The following is a 17,815-nucleotide window of genomic DNA, read 5'->3' as shown; positions in this document are numbered from 1 at the left end:
ACACGCCTATTTAAGAAAGGAGGAAGACAGAAAGCAGGAAACTATCATCATCATAGGCAGTCCCTCGAAGCGAGGATGACTTGCTTCCATGCCGAAAAGGGATGAGTTCACAGGTGTTTCAATGAAGGACCTAATATTCCAGATCCCGAACTTGAAGGGTGGAAGATGCCTGTGCGTGGATTTTATTAACGGGCTTGACAGAGCTAGGTCTTGGTCCAGTGGCAAGGATTACCCAAGACGACTGGAGACCAGCTCTGCTGCACGGACTGAACGCGCACACATATCGCATTGTGGGCTGGCCCGTGCTGCCTCTTCTGAGCCCCACACTCACGCCTCTCCTGGGCCCCGGTCACTCCCATCTACAAACTCTCGCCCCTCCTGCTGTACCTGCCCGCACTGCAATCAGCGACCTAGCTTCGCAGCCGTCGCCCTCCTGCAGCAGCACGTGCTGCTCCCTGCAGTGGTATGCCGCCGCTCACTGCTCCCTCCAATGGCCCTGGCCTGCTGATGGTCTTGCAGACAGGGACCGCGCCGATAACTATAGACCAATTAGCTTAGCATCTGTCATTGAGAAAATACTGGTGTCCATCATTAAGGAAGTAGTAGCAGGACATTTAGAAAATCAAAATGCAGTCAAGTAGAGTCAGCATGGTTTTATGAAGGGGAAATCATGTTTGAAAATTTTGCTGGAGTTCTTTGAGGATGTAACGAGCAGGGTGGATAAAGGGGAACCAGTAAATGTTGTGTATTTGGATTTCCAGAAAGCATTCGATAAGGTGCCACATAAAAGGTTACTGCACAAGAGCTCACGAGGTTGGGGGTAATATATTAGCATGGATAGAGGATTGGCTAACCAGCAGAAAACAGAGAGTCAGGATAAAGGGGTAATTTTCAGGTCGGCAAAGTGTAACTAGTGGGATGCCACAGAGATCAGTGCTGGGGCCTCAACTATTTGCAATTTATATTAATGACTTGGATAAAGGGACTGAGTGTAATGTAGCCAAATTTGCTGATGATACAAAGATAGGTGGGAAAGCAAGTTGTGAGGAGGCCGTAAAGAATCTACAAAGGGATATAGATAGGCTCAGTGAATGTGCAAAAAATTGGCAGATGGAGTGTAATGTGGGACAATGTGACGTTATCCACTTTGGTAGGAAAAATAAAAAAGCAAATTACTATTTAAATGGGGAGAGACTACAAAATGCTGCAGTACAGAGAGATCTGGGGGTTATTGTACATGACACAAAAAGTTAGCATGCGGGTACAGCAATTAATCAGGAAGGCAAATGGAATGTTGGCCTTTATTGCAAGAGAGATGGAATATAAATGCAAGGAAGCCCTGTTCCAACTGTAGAGAGCATTGGTAAGACCACACCTGGAGTACTGCATACAGTTTTGGTCTCCTTATTTAAGGAAGGATATACTTGATTTGGAGGCAGTTCAGAGAAGGTTCACGAGATTGATTCCTGAGATGAAGGGGTTGTCATATGAAGAAAGGTTAAGCAGTTTGGGCCTATACTCATTGGAGTTTAGAAGAATGAGAGGTGATCTTATTGAAACATTTAAGATTCTGTGGGGGCTTGACAGGGTAGGTGCAGAGAGGATGTTTCTCCTCATGGGAGAATCTAGAACTAGGGGGCATAGTTTCAGAGTAAGGTGTTGCTCATTTAAGACAGAAATGGGAAGGAATTTCTTCTCTCAGAGGGTCGTGAATCTTTGGAAATCTCTACCCCAGGGAGCTGTGAAGGCTGGATCATTGACTATCTTTAAGGTGGAGCTAGACAGATTTTTGAGTCATGCGTTATGGGGAGCGGGCAGGGAAGTGGAGTTGAGGCCAGGATCAGATCAGCCATGATCTTATTGAATGGCGGAGCAGGCTCGAGGGACCAAATGGCCTACTCCTGTTCCTATTTCCTATGGTCTATTGCCAAAAATATATATTTTAATATTTATATAAATATATGCAATACAGCAGGTGAATATAAATTGCTAGCAAATTCTTTTCACAAGATGAGAAAAGACAAATTGCATTAAGTAACACAAAATACCCATGTAGTTTTTTTTGCAGGAATTTTCTAACAATTTAAAGTACTGCATTGTGCCCTAAGGCAAACTAGCACCTCAGCTTTCACTGTCCACTCTTGCTTGTAGTAGAATAGTACAGCACAGAAGAAGGTCATTCGGCCCATCGAGTCTGCATTGGCAATCTAGTTTAGATAGATTTTGGATTCTATGGGAACCAATGGATATGGAGATCGGGCAGGAAAGTGGAGTTGAGGTCAAAGATCAGCCATGATCTTAATGAATGAAGCAACCGGTTTGAGGGGCCGTAGGGCCTATTCCTGCTCCTAATTCTTACGCTCTTGTATAAAAACAGAAAATGCTGGAAATCTCAGCAGGTCAGGCAGCATCTGTGGAGAGAAAGTAGAGTTAATGTTTCGGATCGATGACGAAGGGTCATCGACCCGAAACGTTAACTCTGCTTTCTCTCCACAGATGCTGCCTGACCTGCTGAGATTTTCAGCATTTTCTGTTTTTATTCCACGTTCCAGCATCCGCAGTGTTTTGCTTTTGTCACGCTCTTATGTCCTTTTAGCATTCTCTGCTTCAAAGAGAACAACCCCAGCTGCTCTAGTCTATCCACCTAACTGAAGTTCATCATCCCTGGAACCGTTGTAGTAAATCCTCTCCAAAGCCCAGAATTGGACACAATACTCCATCTGGGGCTGAACATGTGTTTTATACAGGTTTAGCATAGATTGTCATTGACCAGTTAGGTAAGGTCGTTGGCTCCATGTTATGATGGTGGATACCAGATGGATTGTATTTTAAAACGAAGCGCTCGGCTGCCTCAGTTCTCCATGCCCAGCCTGGCCTCACTCGCCTTCGCCCTCCCCAGGCTTGGGTTTTATGGCTCACACTAGTTGCCAGGGTTACGGCCGCCGGGCTGCTGCTCCCAGCTTCCATTCCGGCTTTCCACTTTCTTTTGGAAACCGGATCATTTTAAATTGTAGTTTTACCTCATTTATAATTCATAATCACCTCTTCTCACGAGTCGAAGCAAAAGTCCTAACTTAACGTAACACAAAACGTATGATCAATAGTTAAAGCCACCTCGGAATAATTGGAGAGAGGAAGTGAAAATATTTCACAGCCCCGAAAGCCGATGTCATTCACAATAACGGCACGAAACGATATCCCGCCTCTCAGGATTCACTGTAAACATTATCAAATGCTTAATGGTGTCTGTTCACTGTGATGCATTCTTTTCATAAAATCTAACGTTTGTGCAGGAACCGTTTTCTTTCAGTCGGCGATGGATTAATATCGAAGAAAATCGAATTTCATGAAAATAATTCACGAATAAATAGTTAAGTTCGGCTATGAACATATTGATTGGGCGAGGAGTTTGTGAAGCTGTCCCTCGCGCGCCGAGTTACTGTCTGGGTTTGCATTGTGTTTGAAGGCTGCTTCACAGTGTGTTTGGGGGGAGCTCCCCTGTGACGCGGCAGAGATCAGCAACCTGCTGAAGCCACTTTAAGAGCTCCACAGCGATGCCTTGAAACGCAGCGATTTCTGCAAGTTCAGGGATAAACCGAAGCTCTCCTCCGAACCACTGCCTCCCGGAGATGCAATCGCGAGGTGTGCCCAAGGAGGAGTCGTGCTTTTAATGCACGACTTGTTTACAACAAGCAGAAATGTGACGACTGGGAATTTTCTTCATTACAGACGCAAACGGTGCAAGTTGTGTTTTATTTCTAGAGAGATGAGACGATGCGAGGAAATCGAATTGAGCACAAACCCTGAAAGCGGCGGACAGCTTCTTGAGATCTAATTTTCTTAATGGTAAGGAATGCGCTGCCTGTTGCTCCTGAAACTAATGCACCTTTCGTGCGGGAGAAACGGCCACGATCGTAGTTGCTATTGCTGATGCGCGATCTTTCATTTCTGATCATTACTAATGGTTTTGGATGAGATGCAAGTTTATTTTGCTTTGGCAATTTCATTGTACTGCACTGTGACTGTATACTTTATAGTGAGAGGCTCAGCCCAAATCTGCGACTGGAGGGGACGAGATCGACCCCGTTTCCGCAACGATTAGATCGGCGTTTAGCGGAGGAAACGCTGCAGTACTCGAGGGGAAATTAATAGAACAAATATGTAGTTCAAAATTATGATTTCATTATGTGCATCACATATAATTGCAATATGTTATAATATGCCATTTGTTATATAATTTAGTGCAAGGAACTGTGCATGCATTATACGGTTCTGACAAATAGTGGCATTTGAAATGACTTAATTCGCGTGAAGAAGCTTCAACACTATGTTTACTCGCATAATTTTCATCATTGTCAATATTTGTTTATTATCTGGTGAATCGGAACTGAAATTTAAAACGGATTCTATGACTTTTTTTCATTTCACGCAGCAAGCGAGTGCATTGGAATTGCTGGGATCAGGGAACCTACTGTTTAGTTCATAGAGCATTTAATATTATCGGGTAAAAGTTGTGTTAGTGAAATTGGGTGTGAACTCATTAAAGAAAGTTATCGATTTATGTGGCCCCATAGCTTCGGCGCTAGTGTGTTAAACCTCTGCAATTTCAAACCTATCGAGATGGCTTTCAGTTTCTGTCAGAATGATCCTACCAGAAAGGGATTTTATGGTAAGGATTCACCGAGTCAATTTCTGGCACGAGCTGTGACCTTTAAATACTTTGCTCAATCATTTCTGCTTTAAATCTACAGATTTGTATCTGCAATTTGTAACTATCTCGGTGCCATTGTTTACCTCCATAGTGCCAGTTAAAATTGAGGGGAAAGAGAAACGATGCAGGAGTTTTTTCTCTATTCTGATCGAGTAAATATTTCATCGTTGTTTGTATTGTCCTTCTGCTGGGAATTGACAATAATTGCAAATTTTCCATCACAATTCTAAACAGATTATATCAAACACTCAACCCGTGGCTCGTGACATTCAGATTCGACTGCCCTCTTGGATGAGTTTAGCCGATGTCACATTGAATTTAGAATGAACGCTGCATAATATGCAACTCAAGAGGAAGGTTTCGTTTTGTATTGGTAATGCGGTGAAATCGATGGCAGCCGGGATCCAGACTATTAAGCTCTGCTCCTGCCCTAATATTAGTGAGATATAACAGCGGTGACTTAACATGGGAATAAGTGAGGATATAACTATTTCACCCTATCCCTTTATACGGCATAGTTTGTTTAATTTATGCAGTCTCAATTATTGGTGTGTGCAATCAGTACTACGGAGAGTACATGAGGCGTGAGTACCATAGCACGGGGTAATGAATGGATTACAGGAAACAAGTTTCATCTTGGGCAAGTACGTAAACGGAACTGTTCAGTATACAGCACTGGAAAGAAACACGCTTCTTTCAATATATTTCAGATAGATCACTTTTTCTCTGCACAATAATTTACTGTGGTGTAAAAATTGATTCGTCTTCTACCGTCTTTCCACACAGTTAACCAATTATTGAATATTTGAACGTATAACTTCCTGCCCTCCTCTCAGTTTCCACTTCCCTTTTATTTTCTAATCCTTTCTGCCAATTTCCACACCATTCCTCCTCTCCTGAAGGCACTGACTCAATACTGGGGTACAGTTCAAAGGGTACTAGGCATACTCTGATACCTTGCTCATATGATCGTTATTTATGTCTGAGCTTTGGGTCAGTGTCAGTAGGCTATTGACTGCAAGGGATGTCAAACCAAGCCCAATCCTGTCAACACACATGCATTTTCAGCAGGTGTTAATGGATAGCAGTCAACAGCAGGAACCCTGGCTGCATTTCCTCTTCCTTAGGATACTGAAGTCAATTGTAACATTCCCTACCACTACCCTGGATGAAATCAGCTAATTTAATATAGACCATGGATTGCATTTGGGACCTTCCTGGCCTGTATGACTCATCTACATCATAGGATACCTTTTGCTGATCATTGGTGAGCTTCCTTCTCTGACAGATGGTAACTCATGCTAGGGTACTTTACCACATTACCCATATGGTTACTCTTCATGTATGATCTTAGATTATTGTATGTCAGTAGATTATTCTACCATAGGGAGCATCACAGTGAAGCCTGATGCTGTCCTTACCAAAATCCTTTTCCCAGAAGGGGTTACTGATTAGTTATCCAGAGCTGGCTGATTTTCCCTTTTTCTAGCCAAAGGACAGTGAGGTGAATTGTAGTGCCATCACAACTCTGGTTCACATCAGCTAACTTGGCACAAACTTAGATTCAAACGGGGATCTTCCTGGTCAGTATTACTTAATACTGTAGTTACTCTCTCAGCTACTGAAGAAAATGTACTATTAATCTTATTTGACTTACTGATACTAATAATCTGTAAAATATCAAAATTCTTGCATATAATACTCATTTCCTATGTCACACATACTTCATGTAACAAATTCCCCATCACATTTTTCCCAACACACATTTTTGTTAAGACTCGAACTGTTATAAAATAGAGTATTCTTTGGCACACTGTGAGTAATGTCCAGGGAGATCCAAAGGTACTGCTCCAGCAGTATAACATTGTGCGACAAATTGAATAAGGGGGCAGCAAATGGATCCCTGAATAGTTCTTATCTAGTCGGTTCTTCATGGTAGCTGGTGACCTTTACAATAGATGAGGCACATGATATGCATGGGCACAGAAATTAATATTACTGGGTACGGTAGCATAATATTTATGTTACTGGACTCGTAATCCAGAGGCAAGGAATAATAATCCAGAAATCACGACTTTGAATCGCACCAAGGCAGTTCCAAATTTGAATTAATTTGTTTTTGAAAATCTGTAAATAAAAAGCTGGTATCAGTAAAAGTGACATTAAGATGTCGGAGTGTTGTAAAAACCCAACTGATTCATTAATGTGCTTTAGGGAAGGAAACCCCTCCGCCCTTACACAGTCTGGCCTATATGTGACTCCTGTCCCACACCAACATGGTTGGCTCTTAACTGCCCTCTGAAATAACCTAGCAAGCCATTCAATTGTATAAAACCGCTACAACGGTTCAAGAAAAAGGCCCACCACTACCTTCTCAGGGCAACTAGGGATGGGAAATAAATGCTTGCCTTGCCAGCAAAGCCAACATCCCCAGAAGGAATGAAAAGCAATGGATCTCCAGTCCTCATTTGTTCCATACTAAGTTTGAAAGAATAACATAGTAGCCAACATAATTTTTAATGTTTTAAAATTTGGAGCTAATTCTTCCATTTCTTGCACAGACAGAAGTGGGGTTACATGACCCCCAAAAATGGATTATTGATTACAGTGCTTTAATAACAGAGCTGGAAATACATTATGTTACACATAAAATAACAAATAACTGTACTTCAATTTTTATAATAATGTTTATACTTTGACTTTATTGCATATATATATAGCAAAAATATAGACAACTAATCCATCAATTAATTAGGCAAAAGATTTCCCAGCCAACTTGTCGGGTTGACGTGGTTCATCCATGATGATCAGGGATGCATAAAGAAAGAAAGAAAGATGTTGCATTTATATAGCGCCTTTCAGGACCTCCCAAAGCACTTTACAACCAATAAAATACTTTTGAAGTATAGGCACTGTTGTAATGTAGGAAATACAGCAGGCAATTTGCATACAGTAGGCAATTTGTGCACAGCAAGCTCCCACAGACAACAATGAGATAATGAGTGTAATGTAGCCAAGTTTGCTAATGATACATAGATGGGTGGGAAAGCAAATTGTGAGGAGGACACAAAACATATGCAAAGGGATATAGACAGGCTAAGTGAGTGAACAAAAATTTGGCAGATGGAGTATAATGTGGGAAAATGTGAGGTTATCAACTTTGGCAGAAATAATAGAAAAGCAAATTATAATTTAAATGGAGAAAAATTGCAAAGTGCTGCAGTACAAAGAGACCTGGGGGTCCTTGTGCATGAAACACAAAGTTAGTATGCAGGTACAGCAAGTAATTAGGAAGGCAAATGGAATGTTGGCCTTTATTGTAAGGGGGATGGAATATAAAAGCAGAGAAGTCCTGCTACAACTGTACAGGGTATTGGTGAGGCCACACCTGGAGTACTGCGTACAGTTTTGGTCTCCGTGTTTAAGAAAGGATATACTTGCATTGGAGGTTGTTCAGAGAAGGTTCATGAGGTTGATTCCAGAGATGAGGGAGCTGATTTATGAGGATAGATTGAGTATGTTGGGTCTATACACATTGGAGTTCAGAAGAATGAGATGTGATCTTATTGAAACTTATAAGACAATGAGGGGGCTCGATAAGGTGGATGCAGAGAGGATATTTCCACTCATAGGGTAACTAAACCTAGGGGACATAGTTTTGGAATAAGGGGCTGCCCATTTAAAACTGAGATGAGGAGAAATTTCTTCTCTCAATGGGTTGTAAATCTATGGAATTCTCTGCCCCAGAGAGCTGTGGGTCATTGAATATATTTAAGGTGGAGATAGACAGATTTTTGAACGATAAGGGAGTAAAGGGTTATGGGGAGCGGGCAGGGAAGTGGAACTGAGTCCATGATCAGATTAGCCATGATCTTATTGAATGGCGGAGCAGGCTCGAGAAGCCAAATAGCTTACTCCTGCTCCTATTTCTTATGTTCTTATAAATAATCAGATAATCTGTTTTTATTAGCACTGTTGTTTGAGGAATAAATATTGGCCAAGACACTGCGGACTACTTTGAAATAGTGCCATGTGATCTTTTACACCCGACTGAGAGGGCAGATGGGGCCTCGGTTTAACATCTCATCCAAAAGACAGCCCCTCTGGCAGTGCAGCACTCCCTCAGTAGTGCACAGAGCTGTCAGCCTGGATTATGTGCTCAAGTCTCTGGAGTGGGACTTGAACTCACAACCTTCTGACTCAGAGGTGAGAGTGAACCACGGCTACATACAGTCCAGGTTTGAAATCAGAGTTGTCCTTTTAGATAGATTTGCCTGAGGATGCTGAACGAGCACTGTCTGCTTCTGTTTGGAATCAGATTTTCCCCTCACTTAGATACAGTTGCTTCACAGCACTTTATTATGTATTATTCCATGTAACCCCCCAGGAAACCAGGAAAGGCTACCCCATCCACCACTCGTGGGATGCACCTCTATGCCATTGTATCCCAGCAGAGAGACAAAAGTCCAGGCACTCAGTGACTTTCTCCCACATCTACCGAATCGAGAGATTGTAGGTGAGACTGTGGAATGCATGGAGCAATTTATGTTTCTAGGATGACTGATCCACCAGTCATATCGATGCATCCCAGAAATATGACACAGAATTGTGCTGATGCACTCGGCAATGATGGACCTGGACAAGAACATATGGTCATTGTATCTTCTGCTTCCAACGAAGATTTGCATATATAATACTGGCATCACTCCAGTTCTCCTGCATGCATTGGAGACTTGCATCTCATGCAAGCAGGCCAAGCAAAAAATGTTGCAGCAACCTAGTGGTATCTTCATTACATCTGCTGCATTTGGTGGTGTGACCGTATCACCAAACGTTAGGGCAGAAAGATGACCGCCCAACCTAAATGTCACATCTGCCAAAAGGCAGTTATCACTCTTTGGGCAAGAAGCCAGGTTCAATTGGCTACATGGCACCTCCAGGGCACTCTAAGCCTGTCCTCTGAACACTCACTTTTGGTGAGCCAAGAAACACCTGACTCTTGACTATTACAGCTGACCTCAGGACCATGAGAGATGGAGACATTCGATCTTCCAAGCAATGTTTTGAAGGAGCAAGCTACAATCAGCAAAAATATATATTTACTGGAATTCCAAGTATATACTACCTTATTGTTAAAAAGCAAAACTACCTAAGTTTTAATTATCTGGATGCTATGTGACATGCTACACTCCTGAAAAGGTTGCAGTTGAGCAAGCACTAAAAGATTACTTTGCTTCAATAACTTATCCATACAATGAGGCACACATTGCTAGTGATTCTGGGCTCTTGCCAATTATAGTGTGTAAGCAAGCCTCTGATTGGCTGGCAGCCAGTCCACTCCGGACTGCTTGAGGAGCCCTTTGCTAAGAATTGAAGGAGAGTTATAAAGGGAAGTGCCGGTTTCACAATGGCTTCTAAAGGGGACCAAAATGTCATCTAGAGCAGAAGTAGGTGACAAATCTAGGTGAGGCAATGTCTCACTCAGATTTGTGGCAGGATACACATGCATGAGTTGACACCAACCCTCGGTTTATCCCCAGCTCGTCCTATTCATTGCCAACAGAACGCTGTCTAGCTCCATTACGGGGATATAGATTGATTGCAGGGCTACAGACATATTGGATCACTTGAGCAACAAACACTGGGGTGACAGATTGAGGAGAGAGAGAGAGAGGGATTTAGGGAACAAAGTAAAAGACATTGGAGGGACAGAGATAGATAGATGAGGGAAGGAGAGAGCGAGAGAGAGAGATTAGTGAGAAAGAGAGAGAAATATGAATGTCAGAGAGGCACACATAGGAGAGAAAGGGAATGAAAGGGAAAACAGATAAAAGAGATTTGGAGCACAAAGAGAGTGACATGCATTGGGAGAGGTGGAGTGAGCAAGATGGAAGAACACGGAGAATTTGGAGAGCCAGTGAGACACACATCTGGGATATATATTTTCAAACTGTGATTTATCAGATGTAAAATGGACCATGTTCCTGTGACAAAGCAAAGCAGTCTGATTTTGTTAACTATACTGTTAAAATGTATTCATTACCTGTCCTTCACATATTCATTAACTTTACATATCGCCTCCTTAAGTTGGAAAATGGTGTCATGTCAGCCTGAAGTTATTGCTTGATTCTGAGGCAACCAGGTAACACTGAAAAAACAAGCTGATAACATTCAAAAATATTAATGTCACTGATCAAAGGAAATTTACTTGGGCTTGCTTTCAAATTACATTTTTTAGTTAAAGATTTTTTGGGGGGAGTGAAAAGTAGATTTTCTTCAGTTTATTATTTCAGTGAGAAATATTTCCTCGATTGAAAATAAAGTACAATTTGTACAAAACAGCTTCCTATAACATGTTGCAACTTTCCAATTTGGAGGATGTAAACATATATTTCATGTTTTTTTATGGAGCACATTGGAGCCTTTTACACCGAATGGGGTTGCATACAGTAGAAGAATAGCCGAATGTAGCTGTGAAACATTGGACAAGATCTGTGCAAAATAGCAGGTTAAAAAAAACAAAATGGAGATATGGCTGAATTGGTTCCTTTAACATGGAAAATTAGGATTATTAAAGGTTAATCTGAAATACTGCAATGTGGATAAACATAAATGAGTACAGGAAATAATGGAATTTCTCATTGCCACTGACAATGTGTTAATCTTAAAAATAGGTAAGAATGGGAAATGATTTAAATGATAAAAGATATGATGATGAATACATGGGAAAAAACAGACATAACTTATTCTGGGATAAAAGATAAAGATGTGATAAAAGGCAAATGCAGATTGCAATGCATGAGAACAAAGAGTGAACAAAGATTGCCACATGTGGAAAAAGAGCCTGAGAAAGTAATGTTAATTTTTGGCAAAATAGCTTTGGATAAGAGGTTGGGTAAAGTTCATATGAAACTGGACATCGTGTCCTGTGCAAATGCATAAAAAGTCTGGTTATTTAATTTATAATGTGATCACAATTGAGGAGAAGCAGCGAGATATAGCTGTAGCTAATCATAATAATGCTTGGAAGATGGTGTTTGTGCATTTAAATTATTAGAAGTTAGTGTCTGGAAAGAGCACTGGAATAGATTATAGATGTAGATAATGATCCATGAAAGGACCTTTCTGCACTCAGCTATTGAATGATATTGGTTTGAATAAAATATAATTATCAACTCAAGGAAATTTATAAATTAATGCATTTTGCTAGGTCATGAGAGTAATAATTGTGTAACATGCAACATATATTCAACCTTCTTTCTATTATGTAAGACCTTGACATCAAATTATTACTTGCTTCCACTCTATCAACAGCATCCATTCCTTCAGCTACTATGGCCCACCCTCTGGGATTCTCTTCCAAAATCTCTTTGCATTGTCACCTGCTTCTAAATATATTTTAACCAACGCTGTTCCAGCATCCTGTGCCTCCCAAACCCTGTTTACCCCTCTTTCTCCTGCTTTGTGCCCATCTTTTTATAGCTTTTTAAAACCTCTGAGACATTCTCTTTATGTGGCAAATGCTATGGAAATGTAAGTTATTTTGTTATTGAGTTCTGGTTTATAGTTCCAGAGAACAGTTTATAGACAATCTGTTCTTATAAATTTACTATGGTATTCAAAAATAGGAACATAGGAGCAGGAGATAGCCATTGAGCCCCTCGAGCATGATCTGCCATTCAATGAGATCATGACTAATCTGTGACCGAACTCTAAGGGCTCAATTTCCCCCGGTTACCTGCGCCGTTATTTTGCCGTGCGCCGCTTTTTTTGGCGTAAATTAAAATATCCAAGTTTCTCCAAAGTTCCTGTGCCAGTGTAACTCAGTTAGTTACGACTTTTTTAGGTTAGTATTTTGTTGCGCATAATCTGCCAGTTTTCAGATTCAAGCAAGTTTGGCCAACTTACATTTTTCCTAGGATGTTGCATGTGACCACTCCCAAAAAACCTTCTGGGCACTTAAGAAAAACTGGCACACATTAAAAGATTGGCGCAGAAAGACACCATTGTTTTTTGGCGAAGTTTTGGAGGGAGTCAAGATGACAAAGAATATGCATCATGAAGCTGAACTTTTTCAAACTCAAAACGGAGAAAATGGAAGTCTAATGCAATTCTTTAATTTGGGAATTTTTTCAAAGTGCCACATCACCACCGAACGTCTCCTCACTGGGCTCGAGCGTCGGAGCGTCGGCCGGCACAATCGCTCCCTCGGCCGGACACAGGGGCTCGGCTTCAAAATAAGCCCGGGGAGGGAGGGAAGCTGAACTGAAGGGATGAGACGCCTTACACTATACAGCTACTTCAAAAGAAGCCTGGTGATGGGGGTGGGGGGCGGGGTAGGTGTTTGCCGAGCCCCTGTGTTTAGGCGAGGGAGCGATTCTGCCAGCCGACCCTCGAGCCCGGTGAGGAGACGTTTGGTCGTTGGTGGGGTGGTACTTTGAAAAAAATCTACAATTAAAGAATTGCATTAGACTTCGTTGCCCCAAATGTCCTCATTTGAATGCCTAGCTTCCCGTTCTAAGCCAGCCTATTGCGTATGTGCAGACCAGGGTGTGGTCCATACTAGGGCGTCGACCTTGGGGAGAGAGAGAGAGGAAGGAAGCTTTAACTCCTTGTCCTGCTGTTTTGAGCTTCTTGCAAAGGTACAATTTAATTATGGGGCAATATTGACAATGCCATACCTCGTGGAAGCCTTCTGCATGATGATACTGCGGAGGAGACGTTTGATTCAACGTCATCGCATGAGGAACCTCAGAGCACATAGGATGATGGGCCGGAGGCTTTACCCATGTCGGGTATATTGAGACAGGCGTTCATACCTGCACCTGAGTGATGCAGACTGTGTGAGAAGGCTGCATTTCCGCAAAGAAGTTGTAACCGAGATCTGTGAGTTAGTAAAAGCAGACCTGCAACCTAGAAGCGTCAGGAGGACTGCTTTGTCAGTTGAAGTGAAGGTCACAACTGCACTTTCATTTTATGAACCTGGGTCATTCCAGGCCACAACTGGGGGTGTGTGCGCCATTTCTCAACACATATCGGCAGGTGACTGCTGCACTATATGCCCGGAGAAATGACTACATAAAGTTCCCCATGACCGCCCAGGCAATGTGTGAAAGGGCTGTGGGCTTCTCCAGAATTGCTGGCTTCCCAAAGGTACAGGACTGCATTAATTGTACCCACATTGCCTTGCGAACACCTTTGGAGGATTCCAAGATGTACAGGCACAGAAAAGACTTCCACTCCGTTACTGTGCAGCTCGCGTATGACGACATGTATCACATCATGTCAGTTGATGCGAGATACCCTGGGAGCACCCATGATGCATTCATCCTACGCAACAGCGCTATATCTGCCATGTTTCAGCAGCAGCTAGAAGGGCACAGCTTGCTGCTGGGAAACAAAGGGTACAGCCTCGCCACCTGGCTCATGACGCCTCTACACGTAACCTGGATGGAAGCTGACTGGGAATACAACATGTTGCACATTGCGACACACAGCATAATAGAGAAGACCATTGGCATCTTGAAAGAACATTTACAATGCCTGGACCATTCCGGAGGCTACATGCAATACTCCCCTGTTTTGTCCGTCAGTTCACTGTTGTGTGCTGCATGCTGCATAACTTAGCCATCATGAGGCAGCAGCAGCTTGTAGCAGAAGACCCAACTGAGATGATGAGGAGGAAGATGTAGATGATGAGGAGGAGGAGGACAAGGAAGCCATGCAACTACCTAAACCCGGAGCACGACGGCGGAGGAGGGCGGACCATCGAGCCCCTTTAACGATTGCTCGAGCCTTGCGCCAGCAGCTCATCCGTGAATGCTTTGCTGCCTGAAGGCTAAGCGGCAACTGTTCCGAATGGACCATGTTTACTGTTTGGACCTGTTCTGTAATGTTGTGTTGTGTTAATGGAACAAATCATATAAATGGTTCTTCTTTAATTCAAAAAGTTGTGTTAATAATGGAAATGATTTTTTTGTTCAAAAAGTTATGTTAATAATGGAACAAATAATGGAAATGATTCAGTTATAATTTAAAATAGATTTTATTCAAAAGTTTAAAACTTGTCTGAACTTAACTTTAATAAAAATATTCTTATATCAAATTTTAATGTTTTCAGATAAGATCACTTACAAACTTTAAGATCACTTACAAACTCTAAGAACACTTAAAAACGTTAAGATCACTTACAAACTTTTAAATTTGTAAATTTACATAACTTACAAAAAACCTTTAATTTGAGAACAGTAACAACAGTAACAACAATAATATTAACAACAACAACAGCAGCAGCAAAGAAAGGCTACAGCCATCTCTCCTCCACCTTGCTCTAAGACCCCCCGCTGCACTTGGTCTTGTTGACTCCACCCCTGCCCACAGGTGGTGGCGCCATGTTTCTTGGGTTGGTACCAAGCTTTTTCTTTCAAGCATCTTGGGTAATGCACACTTCTTGATGGGGTGGGGACAGGTAATATGGAAGGCCCAGCTTGGGTCTCTTCAGAGGCTGGTCTGGGGATTGGAGTGGGAGTGGCAGTTGATTCTGTCAATGGCCGCGGGGTCTGGGCTTGTTCCCTTATTGCAGCAGCTAACTCCGACATTCCCTCCCTCATGTGCCCTGACATTGTGTCAACTACCTGCAACATTTCTTCCCTCATATTCACCGACAGTGTACCAGCTACCTGCGACATTCCCTCCCTCATGTTCACCGACAGTGTACCAGCTACCTGCGACATTCCCTCCCTCATGTTCACCGACAGTGTACCAGCTACCTGCGACTTTCCCTCCCTCATGTGCCCGGACAGTGTTCCCATTTCTCGTGAGAGTGTTGTTACTTCTCACGACAGTCCCAATGCCTCATCACCCACCCCACTGATGGTGTCGAGGAGTGATCGCGTAAGGTCAATGCTTTCCGCACTCATTGCCATCATCTGAACCACATCTGTTAGATCCTGCATCTCAAGAGAGCGCTGTCGAGCTCTCCTTCCCCTGGGTGTGGCTCACTGCATCCCACTGGGACCACAGCCTCAGATGGTGGGGTCCTGGGTGTGCCTAAATGCACCCCACTGGAATCTCCATCCTCGGACTGTGAGAAACCATGGAATGTCCCAACACTCGTACTACTCAGGAAAAAGCCTGGCACCTCAATGGGTGGCACCTCCTCTAGAGTGAGTACAACAGTGGGGGCTTCATCCATCCCCTTCCCCTTCCCCTCCCCCTCCCATTCACCCCCATGCTCTTGGTCTGGAAAGTGGTATTGGAAGATGTTCTCCTCTTCAGTCTCGTGCGCATCTGAACCTTTTTCTGCATCGGCTTCAGCCTCGTCAGGGTTGGCCTCAATAGAGGAGGGGGCAGGGTGGCATGAGTAGGCGCACACAGTGCAGGCAGCAGGCTCATTTGAACGACCACGATGAATGATAGCACATTGCATCAACCAAAGCGTAGCTGACGGAGACATTCCCATGAACCGAAGCATGGCTAGCCCACGCAGTACTTAACATTTAGCAAAGCCAGACTGTGGAATTTGCAGGACTTACCCTCTCTCTCTCTCGAGTTTGGGCCCAGCATGTGCAGTGGTGGTTGCTTTTCTCCAGGCAGGAGCCATCAAAGCAGCGACCCTCTCTTCCAAGGGTATCAATGGGTGCAGATTTGCCAGGTCACCTCTTGTTCGAGTTCTTTCCCTTTTGTTGTGTGCCACCTTCCTCTGCAAAGATGAAAATATAACTTTTTAGAGAGGGTGTTTTTCTGCTGAGTGGGACATATACAGATGATCGCATTTACGATTGCAATTCCAGTGAATAAATGAAAATATTACTTACACTAACTAGTTGACCATGGTCCTGCCACTTTTTGCACTGGCCCCAGACCTCGGGGTGGTCACCATTGCACAGTAATCTTTTGTAGGTTGCTTCCAGCGTTTCTTCATTTCTTTTGGTGAAATTTTTATGTGACCTCTGCTGGTGTCCAGCTCGAGTCATTTGGCCTCAATTACAGTAATCAGTGCCTCCATATCATCCTGTGAGAAATTCTTGGCCCTTGAGCCGCGTTACATATTGTATTGTAGCTACGATTTTTCCATTGAGAATTAAAGTTCTCACACATAACTGGCTCTTCAAAAATGGCCAAATGCAGACCGAGAGCTGTACTGGGCATGCACGCCCATATCAGCCACGTAAAAAACGTCATTTTTTTTCTTGTGCATGCGCAGAAGATCGGGGGCGGAGGGGGGGGGGGCATTGTTTTTTTCGGCGCAGACATTAGGCTCCACCCCCCTGAAGCTAAAGGACAGGCTGCGCGGCAACAATTTCAAAAGTTAGAATGGCGAAACTTGCTACTTATTTTTTGGAGTAGTGGGGCCAAAAAAAGGGTGTAACTCTTGCAACACGCCAAAAAACGGCATTGGGGAAAATTGAGCCCTATATATCTGCCTTTGGTCCCTATCCCTTAATAACTTTGGTTAATAAAGATCTATCAATCTCAGACTTAAAATTAATAATTGATTGAGCACCAATTGCCGTTTGCAGATGAGAGTTCGAAACTTTTACCACGCTATGGGCCCAAATTTGGTCCTCCAGTTTTTTCGGCGCACTTACGTGAGGTGCGCCGACTTTCTGTTCTCAAAGCAGCGGCAAAAATATATCGCCGTATTCTCCCCGCTCTGTGGACCGTCCTTGTGCTTGGCATGGCGTGGCAATCACAGTGGGGGGCGGAGCTAGGGCCGTGTGGCTGAGAGTGCCAGCTGGGGGGGCGGGGCTAGGGCCCAGCGTGTGTAACAGTGCCGGCAACATTGCGCATGTGCATTGGAGCGTTCGTGCATGCGCCCGGGCGTCCCACCCACCCACCTATCCGCGGCCTTTCGCACCGGCATTGCTTTAGCATCAGACCTATTGCCCAGAGAAATAACTCTGCAATTGTTGAGTACAAGGACACCTTGAATAGCTGACTACAGAATGGCTGCAGCCCTGAGAAGTATGCAGATAGAAGTAAAGATCCAATCAAGCTCCTTCAATCTTAATCAGTGGATTCAATTCAAGCACATCTCATGCAACCTGATTTTAATTCTATGAATTACGACACTACCATTCAAATTTATAATCATTTCTGAAG

General features: G+C 43.2%; 1 protein-coding gene across 1 annotated transcript in view; it reads left to right on the top strand.

Annotated features, from left to right (window-relative positions):
* Positions 1-3,769: 3,769 nt before the first annotated feature.
* Positions 3,770-17,815, top strand: part of lrrc3b (leucine rich repeat containing 3B) — a 133,587-nt gene continuing 119,541 nt past the window's right edge. The window contains exon 1 of the mRNA XM_070879946.1: positions 3,770-3,846. The gene's annotated coding sequence lies outside the window, so the exon portion shown is untranslated. The remainder of the gene's footprint in view (positions 3,847-17,815) is intronic.

This window comes from Pristiophorus japonicus, chromosome 5 (genome assembly GCF_044704955.1).
Source record: "Pristiophorus japonicus isolate sPriJap1 chromosome 5, sPriJap1.hap1, whole genome shotgun sequence".
Classification (NCBI taxonomy): domain Eukaryota; kingdom Metazoa; phylum Chordata; class Chondrichthyes; family Pristiophoridae; genus Pristiophorus; species Pristiophorus japonicus.
The sequence above is the reverse complement of the archived record's forward strand: the minus strand, read 5'-3'. Positions and strand labels throughout refer to the sequence as shown.